Here is an 11,733-nt window from a genome sequence, read left to right on the forward strand (position 1 = left end):
AATGGTATCTCTATTTGCAACTTTTTGAGAAAGCGCCACATCACTTTCCACAGTGGTTGCACCATTTTACACTCCCACCAACAGTGAATAAGGGTTCCAGTCTCTCCACAAGCTCACCAGCATTTGTTGCTTGCTGTTCTGTTAAATTTTGCTAGTCTTACTGGGGTGAGATGATATCTCATAGTTGTCTTGATTTGCATCTCTCTCAGAGCTAAGGATTTTGAACATTTCTTCATGTGCTTGTTGGCCATCTGAATGTCTTCCTTGGTGAAGTGTCTGTTCATATCCTGTGCCCATTTTTCAATTGGATTATTTACCTTTATTTTGTTGTGGTGCTCAGAGACCATCAATGACATCCAAGTAGATATATGCATTCCCATGTTTATTGCGGCTTTGTTTACAATAGCAAGGAGTTGGAAACAACCTAAGTGCCAAACAACAAACGAATGGGTAGAGAAGCTGTGGTATATTCGCACAATGGAATACTATGCTGCATTGAAAAACAAGGAACTCATGCAATATTATTTAAAATGGGTGACCCTGGAGGACATGATGCTTAGTGAGGTATCTCAGTCACAAAGGGACAAATGCTATATGGTGCCACTGTTATAGAATGAGGCTGACATCGGGGTGGGGGTAAGACTGAGAAAAACTGGATGAATTATGTTTACTGCATTGAAGTCTATAGGGGAGAGAATAGTTTAAGAAGTATATTTTATGGCATTATGTTTATAGTAAGAGTACGGAATGAGGGTTGCAGAGTGGATTTTATTTGGGGTTGGGGGTGGGGTTGGGGGATGTGTGGAGGGAATTGTGTACCAATGAGGGAGTTTTTCTTTTGCTTTTCGGGGAAAGGAGCAAATGGGGGGGAGGGGCAGAGGGGGGTGGGCGGCCAGAAGGGTGCAACAATGAATGAATGGAATTCCAAAATCTCTGTAGATGTTCATGGAAATGAAAAATAAATAAACTAATTAAAAAAAAAGTACAGTCTGGAGACTGGATGGGAAGTTCTACTCTATCCTGTAGGATTGCTATGAATTGGAATCAACTTGATGACTCTGAGTTAGGTTTCTGATTTGTTTCTGATGAGTCTTAAGACATGCCTATGCCTGAGTCATGGAAGAAGAAAGCAGAAGACTGGCCGGATGTTCCAGGCTCGCAGACACTGTTCATTACTGGTTTCCAGAAGATGCTACGTACTCAGGAAATACTTAAGAAATAAATACAAGAATGAAGTAGGGGAAGAAGAGATGGAGTGAGGAAGAGAAATAAGAAATAAAGGGAAACAAAATCTAACAGAATAGAATACTCAGCTACTTCTCAAGTTCAACCAGTACCTGCAATGTAATAATTAAATTATGTAAATATCTTGAAAGAAAATTCTGGAAGTAAAATATTTGCATCATAGTTGGCCTCATTAATGGTCAAACTTAAGCCATCGACAGATGGTGGGAAGATGCTTGAGTGCAGGAAGTACTTCCCAGCATAAAGGCATACGAGCCCAAGACAGATTTACTCACCCAGTAGTAGACACGCTTTCTTGGAAGAACGAATTACAAAGTGTGTTGGTTAATTAAGACTCACCCACACCCACAAGTTACCTACTTTTGAAACTTTTCCTGGTGTTTGTTTGTCATTAAAAGACATTATTCATCTCTATTATTCTACAATATGTATTTACCACTAAGATGAATGAAAATTTGACTTCCTTTTTTTTCCCCCTGGGGAATGTCTTTTGCCTCTGTGGACTGTGTGTCTTTGTGCATGTGTTTCCCTGTGTGTGTGACTCTGTGTGTGTGTGTGTGTGTGTGTGTGTGTGTGTGTGTGATCTGTGTCTATTGCTCTCTCCCTCAGAGTCAGAGCGTTTCTATGGGATATCAGGCCTGCTGGAGGCATTTTTCTTACATCAGTCAATCAGGCCATGTGTTGTGGCCCAACCTCAGTTTAGTATTTTGATTATAGCCATACTTTGCAGAACCCAGATAAGGGCACGACTTCTAACTGAGATCTGGATTCAGCTTTATGAGTATAATCATGTGAATTTCTCACCAATGCATAAAAATGGCATCATTGGTCTCTTGCTATCTTATATATTGCATTATGGAAAACAAAAGGATGGGATGTTGCTACCAACCAGGGTACAGCAAATGATCCTTGGACCTCTCACACCAGAGCCAGAGGCCTTTGAAGGCCATGGTCTAGTTCCTGGAATGGGGCCTCCCTGTCCCCACAGACCAAGCTGGCCCTGTTAACAGGGCATTGCTCACGATGCCTGTGGTTAATGAGCTCACCCTTGGGCCACCGGCTGGCCTGCTGTGAGCTGCCAGCCTCCTAGGCAGTGAGTCAGCCATGGGCTGTCACTTGATCCTGCCTGGCCTTGGAGCCTCCCCAAAGCCAGAGCTGCTGGACCACGGGGAAGCCTGCCTGACCAGCCCGCCTGCCGGCTGCCCTTCCCTCTGGCACAGAGCAGAGAAGTGGTTTGAAAGCTGCTCCCCTTGATTAGAATTCATAGCATTGTTAAGAAGCCCCCTCGTCCCACCCACAGCAATCCCACTCCCGCCAGAGGAGGCGCGCTGAGCTTGGAAGGGACCCACCAGCACACATGCTATTTCTTTGAAGCACTCCAGAGATTTCACTGAATTAACCTCCTTTGTCCTTCGCACAATTCCAGTGGAATTAGTCAGCTTTAATGGGTAGAAGAATCTCTTCCTACTTGCCATTCTCCGTTGAAGTACACCCACCAGTATTCCCCTCCAAACTCTTTGTTTTTCAAGCTCCTGGTTGGTGGCTTTTCGGACTACACTGTTAACCCTTACACAGCGAGCTGGCTATTAGGATGGGAGAGGAGAAGGAACATAACATGCATTTAGGTTTACAATGGGCCAAGCACCAGTCAGGAGACTTTTTATGTGTTATCCCATTTAATCTTCTCATCACTAGATTTCTAAATAGGAGTTACTATCCCATTTCCTAGATGGAAAAACCTGAACTACTTATTGTCTTTGAACGGAAATCAACTCAATGCTGACCCTCCTGTGGGTTTTCTGCACTGAAAAGATTGCTCATCTTCCTTCCATGGAATAGCTGGTCATTTCAAATTCCTTTCCTACTAAGAGTCAGACACGTTTCGTAACTTGCTCCAGGTCACAAGGCTTTTACATGGGAAAGCACACTACTTACATGCTAGCAGTTGTCAAGAGATCAGAAGATGTGTTACATTGAAAAAATCTGCTATGGAGCAACAATGTCATTTTAAAGACTAAGGTGTACCTGATTCAAGGCAATTTTTTTTTTATTTACTTCTGAGGCATCAGAAAGTTGGATAATGAAAAAGGATGACAGAAGAAGAATTGATGTCTTTAAATTATAATGTTGGAGAACCATGGACCACAAAAAGACAAAGATGTCCATTTTGGAGGAAGTGCACGTGGTGAAATTTTGTCTCACATGCTTTGGCCATATTATCAGGAGGGACCAGTTCTTAGAGAAGGGAATCATTATGGAAAAAGTGGGGAATCAACGAAAGAGATGACCTTCAACATGATTATTAATGCAGTGACTGTAACAATGAAATCGAGAACATCAGAGATGGTAAAGATGGTGCAGGATAGGGCAAGGTTCAGATCTGTTGTTCATAGAGTCACTATAAGTCACAGTCGACTCAAAACACACAACTACAGAAACAACCCTGCTCTCTGGTTTCCTTGCTCTGTGTTCTTTTACCCTTACTCTTGCTATTGGAATTTTCTAAACCAAGGTGTCACCATTTAACATATCTTCTGTCTAAAAACCTTCTGTTGTTGTTGTTAAGTGCCATCAAGTCATAAACAACTCATGGTGACCCTATGAATGAAATACCTGAACACTTGTATAACTTTCATCAGTTTTCCATGTTCATATAGTTTCTGGAGGCAAGCCATTTTGGAAGTGGATGCTGCTCCTGATTCCAAGCTTGTTTTACTTGCTAAATTTATAGGGGGACAAAATTATAATTCCTCAGCTGGTCATAGAAGGCCCTGGATCCTTTTCACTCTCTCTGGTTGTTTCTCCCTGTGCTCTAGGTGTAAGACTCTGAGGAACAGGTAGCAGTTTCCAATGGGATTAGTCTTTCTCAGTCCATGTTTGTTGAGCTGCTGCCCCAAAATTCAGTAGTTCAAGCCTATCAGTCACTCTTCAAGAGAAAGATGAGCCCCAGAAGCCCAAAGAAGGGTCATCCTGAGTCAGAACAGACTGGAAAGCAGAAGGGTATGTCTTTGGCCTGGTGGCATAGTCTATAGGGAGTGGCACTACAAACCCAAAAGGAGGCCACTCTCTGGGAGTTCGAATCCACCATCAGCTCCATGGATGAAAGCTGGGGGGACTCCTCTGCACCATTTACTGTTTCTGAAACCCCACTGGAGGGTCAGCTCTGAGTCAGTTCCTGCTGGACGGCAGTGAGTATGGGTGTGAGTATGTCTTTGTAGATGGTCTTCCTCCTGTTTGGAACAGCTTTCCCTCCTGCTCTGAATGGTAACCTCCCTCAAGAGTCAGCTCAAATGTCAGCTCTACCAAGAAGACATGCGTGGCCCAAACCCCGGTGTGGCTGCTTGCCACGCCCTCATTGTGCTGTCAGTCTGTCTTCCTCAGGAGGCCAGCAGCCCTCAACAGCAGTGGCAGGATTCGTCCATGTGCTGAATTCTGTGTTGCTGGTAATTTGCACTATTAATAGTAAAGCATCAAAGCTTTTAAACGAGCTGCTTTTGTTATAAATTGGAATGGATTCAAGGTTATTCTTACAATAACGTCATTTTCACTCACTTGCATGTTTTCCTGAGTGGGAGCAAAAAGGGTGGGGTTGCAGCTAGCTTGCTGATAATTGTTCTGAGTTTTGAAGAAAAAAGATTAAGAGGGGATTAACACATGTTGAGATTCACTCATGAGATGTTGGTGATCTATGATAGCAGAAGCTATGATGTGTGTGTGTGTGTATCTGTGGAAACATTCTTCTCTTGATTTGAAAGACAAGATAGTCTCCGACTTTCTTCTTTGGCTTTCCTGTATCATTTGCACTCCCATCTCTCTCCTCCTCATTAAATTCCGGTACCACCCTCTTCTTACTCTATAAGCTCTTTGTATTGGGGCAGCAATAGCTTATATATTCATATGTTAAAAATAATTGTTGAAAGCAGCAATTATTCACACCATATTGGAGGTGAATTGATAAAGTGGAACAACGTAGAGAATAGTTGATGTGATGTTAAGGCGGAATTTCAAATGATGTGTGCATTATGATTAATACCTTAAAAATAGACACAAATCTGTGACTAAGGGAAGCTAAAAAGCACATACATCCTTGATTTGTGGGATGGTAAAGTTAGATGCCATTTAAAAAAAAATTAATGGTTTGGCAGCAGCTCTGTCATGTAGATCCCACACGAGGCTGGACAGTGAGTGAGTCAGCAGCCGCAAGGCTCTCATCACCCCAGCTGTCTAGTCTGATGCTTCTACACCTCCAGAGGGGTAACAACCACTGCCATACACAACCATTAGACCTAGAGCTCGCCATCTTCAAAGAGGAAGTTGATGAAAAAATTATTCATGCTGGTCATCTATGTTTTATAATCCAAGTACAAGTACAAGCCATTCCTCACCCTTCAGGCAAGATTCGTCTAATTTTCTACTCTCTCCATCATTCCTTTGACTTTCCTGCCTTTACTCTAGCCCTGACTTCCAAACTTTAACAAGTGTATACTTTAACAACTGAGTATACCACAACCATTAGATCTGCTTTTTCTCTGAGTGTTCTCTCCTAGTCCCTCCTCCTACTGAAGACTGGATCATCCTAAGGGCATCCACCATGCTTTAGACTTCTGCAGGGGGAGCTGCTCACTTTGCAATCCTAAGCTTGAAAGATACCTCTGTCTTCCTTGTTCCCAAACATTGCTCCTGCAATGTGATGTCTGCACTCATTGAGATTCATTCTGTTCAGCTTCACAGCTTTTATCCTTCTAAGGTACCACCATGCTCCAGGACCATCTTTCATCTGCCGGCGTACACTTGAATAGCTGTCTTGATCACCATTCACCTGCTAGTTTTATTTTCATTGCAGTTGTCTTCAGTATACGCATGGATGGCTCATCCATTTCTCTTTTCCTTCTCACTTGATCTTCTCCAGAGAGTTTTTTCTCCCTGCTATCTCCATTTCCTCACTTCTCCACATCTCTGTTGGCCACAGTAAGCAGGATCCTGGCTCCTTATTTCACCAAAGCAGCTCCCACCTACGTCAACCATCACTGTCAGGTCATTAAATCCAAGGGTGTTGTTACAGTCTCAACTTGTTGTTGTTATGTGCCATTGAGTCTCTCCGAACTCATAGCGACCCTGTGTATAACAGCCCTGAACCCTGCTCTATCTCTTGCCAACTTTATTGTCTCGGATACACCTATCCCCACTGACTGAATCAGTTCATCTCATCAAGGGTCTTCCTCTCCTGCACTGTTCCTCTCCCCTCCCAAGCGTGACATCCCTCTCCAAGGACTGATCCCACTTTGCAACAGGTCCAAAGTATGTAGGATGGAGCTTCAGAATCCTTGCCTCCATGGAGCAGCAGCCTGACTTCACCCTCCCTAGGATGAACTTGTTTGTTCTCCTCGCAGTCCATGGTATATTCAATATTCATCTTCAGCACCACAGCTCAAAGGTATCAATTCTACTTCTATCATCCCTAGTCATGGTCCAGCTCTCTGATGCATAACAAATAATGGCAAAGACCATTGCCTGTATCAAGTGCACCTTAGTCTCCAGACTGCCATCATTGCTCCTCAGTGCCTTGGAGAGGTCTCTGACAGCAGACTTTTCCAATGCAATTAATCTTTTAGTTTCCTGGCTGCTGGTACCAAGAGTGTTGATTGTAGAGCCAAGCAAACTGAAGCTGTCAACAATCTCAATCTCTTCACAATCTATTATGATGCAACCAATCGGCCAAGTGGTGAGAATCTTTGTTTTCTTAATGCTGAGCTTCAATTCATACTCTGCAGTAAGTACTGTAGGTCCGCCTCAGTTTCAGCAAGCAGGGTTGTTTCATCTGCATAACGTAGATTGTTGATGAGTCAACCTCCAGCCCTGATGCCACACTTCTCATAGAGCCCAGACTCCTGCATATCTGTTCTGCATATAGATTGAAAAGATATGGAGATAGGACACATCCTTGACATATACCCTCCCAAATTTTAAACCATGCAGTGTTTTCTTGCTCTGTTTTGATGACTGCCTTCTGGTCCAAATATAAGTTTTGTATATGCATAATCAAGTGTTCTGGGATTCTCATTCTTCTCAGAGTCAGCCACAGTTTGTTGTGATCCACACAGTCAAATGCCTTTGCATAGTCAATGAAGCACTGATAGACATTCCTCTGTTGCCCCCTGCTTTCAACTAAGACCATTTGATATTAGCTATAATATCCCTAGTGCCATGGCCTCTTCTAAATCCAGCCTGCACTTCAGGCAGTTCTCTGTTGATGTGCTGTTCCAGTCATTTTTGGAGGATCTTCAGCAGAATCTTGCTTGCATGTTCTGGAAACAGTCTTCTTTTGACTTGAAAGACAAAATATTGTCCTAGTTTCTTCTTTGAATTCCTATATTACTCGAAGGCCCATCCTTCTTATTTTCATTCAATTCTGTATCACTATCTTCTTACGCTATAATTTCTTTTTAGGTGATCACATCCTTGCCACCAACTACAAAGACCATTTCTGAATAGAAAAAAATAGAAATATTTATCCCCAGCCCTGACATTTCGTCTGAATTCTTGGCCTAACTCTAGACAGTTCCACTTGGAATTCTCAAAATCAGCTCAAAATATATTTGGACCCATAGGTCCAAAACTAAACCTACAACTCTTCTCCTTCATATCCGTACATCTCAGGGCTCTTTGTATTAAAGGGTGGCTCCTTTGTCAATCTGCACAATCTGGACATCTGCGGGCCTTTCTTGGTATCTCCTTAGCATGCATGTGATAGGATAAAATTTTTTTGCCATTTCTTCTATATTTGAAAAGTTTCTTAAATCTATTTATTTTCATCTTTAACTCTGCATCCAAGCCCAAATCACTATTATCACATTCAAGAATTATTACTTATGGTTTCTTAACTGGTGGTTATTGTTGTCTGCTATCAAGTCTTCTGCGAATCATAGCACAATAGCTCTGAACCCTGTCCTATCCTGTGCCAATCTCACTGTCTCTGACACACCTATCCCCATTACTCCAGTTTGCATGTCAATCTATCTCCTCCAGGGTATTCCGATCCTGTGCTGTCCTTCCATACTTGCAACTATGATATCCTTCCCCAAAGACTGGTCCCTTCTGGAAACATATCCAAGCTATGTGAGATGGAGCTTCAAAATCCTTGTTTCCAAAGGCTAACTTGGTTTTACCTTCTCTGGGACATACTTGTCTGTTCTCTTAAGAGTCCATGATATGCTCAATACTCTTCTCTAGCACCCCAACTCAAAGGCATCTATTCTTCTGTCATCTTTAGTCATTGTCCAGCTCTCTGATGCTTAGTAAGTAGTTGTGAAGACTATGGCCTTGATCAGGCACACCTTAGTCTCTAGACTGACATCATTGCTCTTTAGCACTCTGGAGAGGTCCCTGGCAGCAGACTTTCCTAAAGCAACTTATCTTTTGTTTTCCTGACTGCTAGTGCCAAGAGTATTGATTGTAAAGCTGAGCAAGATTAAATTGTTAGCAATCTCAATCTCTTTGCCATCTATTGCTGTGTCGCCAATTGGCCAAGTGGTAAGAGTCTTTGCTTTCTTGATGTTGAGTTTCAGTCCACATTGGAGACTGCAGTCCTTGGTTTTCTGCACCAAACACTTTAGGTCCTCCTTAGTTTAGACAAGCAAGGTTGTGTCATCTACATAATGCAGGTTGTTGATGAGTCTTCCTCCAATTCTGATACCACATACCTCCTTATAAAGCTCAGCCTTTTGAATGATCTACTCCTCATATGGATTGAAAAGGTATGGGAACAGGACACATCTCTGATGCAGTCTTTTTCTGATTTTGAGTCATGCAGTGTTTCCTTGCTCTGTTCTGATGACTGCTTCCTGGTCCAGGTACAAGGTTTTGCATGAGCACAGTCAGGTGTTTTGTGATTCCATTCTTCTCAATGTCAACCACAATTTGTTGTGAATATCTATTCTATCAAATACCTTTGTATAGTCAATGGAATATAGAGAGACATTCCTCTGGTACTTTGTGCTTTCAGCTAAAATCCATTTGACATTGGCTACAGTGTCCTTTGTGCCATAGGCACTTCTAAATTCAGATTGTATTTTCAGAAGTTCTTGGTCGATGTACTGTTCTAGTAATTTTTAAATAATCTTCAGCAGGATTTTACTTGCATGTGATATTAGTGATATCCTTCGGTAATATCCATACTCTGTTAGATCCCCTTTTTTGAAATGGGAACAAATATGGATCTCTTCCAGTCAGTTGGCCACATAGTTGTCATCCAGATTTCTTGGCACAACACAGTGAGACTGTCCAAGGCAGTATCTATTTGCTGAAACACGTCAACTGGCATTCCATCAAATTGCCTCTACTCCGTACTGGACCTGCTCAGTGTAGCGTGATAATGAGCTGACTGAAGTGGCTGGAGGCCTGAGCCATCATATCAGGGTTAGGGGAAGGAGGTTGTGGGAAGGAGGAAGAGAGGTGCTAGTGGGGCGGGGCGGGGGGTGAGGTGAGAGAACAGAGGGAAATGCTGGTGGGGTGGGAAGGGAGGACAGGAACAGGACACATGTGTCAACGAGGGAGGTGGGATCAATATAGAAATCATTGTTTTATAATCAAGAAGGGTCTTTCATATGCTCCTCTGGGTATAATGTTTCTCTGTCATATATTGTCATAAAGCTGAGCATCCAAATTAAAACAGACTAAGAAGGATTGGACACCCACTTTGGAAAGAAGAGGTCTCCAAACACCCTATGTACAATAGAGCACACTTAGATTAGACAAGCAGATACAGCACCAGTGGCTGAGCCCTTGTATGGGGAAACACAAAGGAAGAAGAACAAGCAGACACTAGTTATTGGAATGTTGATTATGTGAGAAATAGGAAAATTAGATATTTTAAAGGAAGATATGGAACACATAAATTTTGACATACTAGGCATTGCTGAAATAAGATGGATTGGCATGTATGGTGTTAGCATAAAAGCTGCTTTTTTAAGCCATTACAGTTAGCCCCCTCTGGTTTCCAGCTACTTTAACTGCAGACACATGGTCTTTCAAATTATCACGGTCTTGCAAATCACCAACAGCTGTGGAACTAGGATAAGAGAAAGAGTACTTCCTACACTGGGGAGAAAAGCTCGCGGTGAGCAAAACTCGAGGTGAGCAAGACTGGAGAGAGACTGGAGTAAGACTATGGTGAGAGTGAGACTCTAATGATGACAATGGAGAGACTATGGCATTGCTGTGGAAAAATTGTGGCAAGGTGTGACCTGAGGCTTCTTGCATTTGTACTGGCCAAAGTAAAAGGTTTTTCCTGTTTGTTTGTTTTTTCCCCCCAGATGGTTGAAGGAGAAGCTCACTTATAACTGCTCTGAGGCAAACCTTGCTGGGTGATTTGGATTTGACTGCTGAACTGTAGGACCAGAGCCTGGATTAATTGAGGAATTGTACCTTGGAACTTGGGCTAATACCTACACTTGTATCAGGTAATATCCTTTGCCTCCCCCATTCTCCAACTTACTTCCCTAATAAACCCCATTTCATTCTCAGTACCACAACAGTATGTCAACAATGAATTAATCTCTTGCTGCTGGGGGTGCTCTACAAGAACCATGGGCCTGGGCTACAGGCTCTTTATCTGCTTTCTGCACTGGGGCAATGAGAAGCTATGTTATTTTCACTTTCTCTGGCCCTTTCAGAGAGCCACTCATGGCCCTGTGATTGTCTGATTTAAAATGTCCTATGCTGTCTAAAGGGCAGAAAATGAGACTTGGGGGTAAAGGGCTGTGAGTATTTCTCTGTTAATACCACTATCATTCAAATATATGCACCAACAACCAGAGCCAAAGAGAAGGAGTTAGGTGATTTCTACCAAATTTTGCAGTCAGAAATTTATCCAAGATGGAATGGATCTTAACTGGTTACCCTATATCTAATTTGAACTCCTCCAATCTAGTCCAGAGAGCATTGACATAGTCATCTGCTCATGCCACTGTCTGCTTAAAACTCCCGAGGGATATTAATTTCATTTAGGACAATACCAAAATTCTTAACATGCCCTCCAGATCTCCTTTCATCTTTCCTGCTTATCTTATTCTCTCTTCTCTAGCCACCTTAGCCTTCTTCCCTTCACCAGACCCTCTAGGTATTGCTTCCACAAGACCTTTGCACAGGCAGTACCCTTTGCTTAGAATATTTTCCTACTTTATAGGTTAGTTCATTTCTCCTCATGCTCTACATATCAGTGTGAACACAGCTTTCTCAGAAAAATCTTGACCCCTCTAAGGAGATCAAATTTCTCTTTCACAAGGTTTCATGGTATCATGCTCCTACTTTTTCATGGTATGTACGGCAATTGACATCAGTGTAGCAATGTGTCATTGGAGAAGTGGCTGTCTCTCCCACTGACAACAGAGTTCCCTTGGAGACAGGAATCATGTCTGACTTCGATAAAACTAAATCTTTAGTACATAATGTAGTACCTGAGCTCCTAATTAAAAATCCTAGCCTCTATCA

This window comes from Elephantulus edwardii, unplaced genomic scaffold, assembly GCF_000299155.1.
Source record: "Elephantulus edwardii isolate Elephantulus edwardi_28Jun2011 unplaced genomic scaffold, EleEdw1.0 scaffold00044, whole genome shotgun sequence".
In the NCBI taxonomy this organism is placed as follows: Eukaryota; Metazoa; Chordata; class Mammalia; order Macroscelidea; family Macroscelididae; genus Elephantulus; species Elephantulus edwardii.